We start from the raw sequence: 1,580 nt of genomic DNA, 5'->3' as shown, positions 1-1,580 counted from the left end.
GTTTCTGCTTTCCAGTGATGAGTATGCAGCTAGCAAAGTGAGAAAGGTGAGCTATATGTTGTCATTTTTCTCTCACATAAGCATCATGTGGATAAATGGAAAGTTAACCGTATTTAGAGAAATGTATCACAGAAATCACTTTCCTGTCTGCCAGGCACTATTTGCACATAGCCATCCAGGACGCTGAGTTGTAATCATCTTCTGTATTTGAAGTCTGATGCGCTCAGGCAGACCTTTCTTATATCCAATGCAGCTGCATAAACCATCCTTGCCTTTAGCTTTTTGCTCTTCTAGAATCTCACTTTCAGAGTGTTTTTTATTTGGTTAAGAAATTGTGATTCCATGAGCCATACAGCACGTTTCTTTACTTGTGTGTTCCGTGAGTTTTTAAAAAATATACTAAGATAAAAAGATAATAAATGTTATTAAGATGATAATAGCTGTCATCCTTTATGTACTTATAAATTAGGTATTTAATATACATTTTCTCATTTTATCTTCTGAACACTCCTGCCTGGTAATTACTCTTATATCTACTTTACAGAAAAAAAGCATTAAAGTATGGAAAGATTATGAGCTTGTCCAATGATACATGTGTACATTCAACTTAAAAATAGTCACCTTTTCAGTATATTACCCACTATCTTGTTAGTTGCAATTTTTTCATCTACCATCTTGAAGGAAAACAACATCCACATTATGTCATAGAATTGCGCTTTCTGTTCCCTTTTGCTTCTAGAGCCAGGAGTGTGGCATTTTGCTGAATAGAATTAGCTGTCCATTTATTCACACACTGCATTCAAGAGGAATGCATCATTTGGCATATTGTTTGTCCTATTTTTATAAACCTAGGTGGTCTTCTATCTTCAAGACTTATTAAAATCGAAGTTATTTAGCTTGTTATTGTTAGTTTCTTAGCTTATTTTTCGTATTTCTCTTAGCTTGTTGTTAGTTTCCAAAGAGCCAATTGCAATTGATGGTGATCACATGTATGCAGAGCAGAACTACTTCTAGGGTTTTCAAGTTTGTGATCGTTCAGAAGCAGGCCTGACTTCCGAGGTTCTCTGGGTGGGTTTGATCTATCAACCTTTTGTTGAGAGCTTAAAGATATGCAACAGACAGCCACCCTTTCCTAGCTAGTACAAGTCAAGTCAAAACTTGCCGAACTTTGAAATTGTTTTACCTGCCTTGAAATGTAATTGTGATATCTTTAACAATGCCCTAGACTCTGTAGTTTGCCCACCAGACCATGTCCTTATTAGTCTGGGAATGAAGGAGAGAGGAAGGCAAAGAAGTTGTTATTGTGTACCATTCAGTCAGTACTGACTCATTAATTTTATAGGAGAGAGTTAAACTGCTCCATAGGATTTCGAAACCTGTGGTAGCGTAGTGGTTACGAATCAGACTGCTAACCTCAAGGTCGGCAGTTCGAAACTACCAGCGGTTCCGTGGGAGAAGATGAAGTTTTCTGTTCCCGTAAAGATTTACAGTTTCAGAAACCCTGTGCAGGGTCACTATGAGTCGGAACCAACTCCACGGTACTTAACAACAACAACAATCTTTACAAAAACAGACAGCTA

Source organism: Chrysochloris asiatica, unplaced genomic scaffold (genome assembly GCF_000296735.1).
Source record: "Chrysochloris asiatica unplaced genomic scaffold, ChrAsi1.0 scaffold00181, whole genome shotgun sequence".
NCBI lineage: Eukaryota > Metazoa > Chordata > Mammalia > Afrosoricida > Chrysochloridae > Chrysochloris > Chrysochloris asiatica.
Note: the sequence above shows the minus strand (reverse complement) of the source record.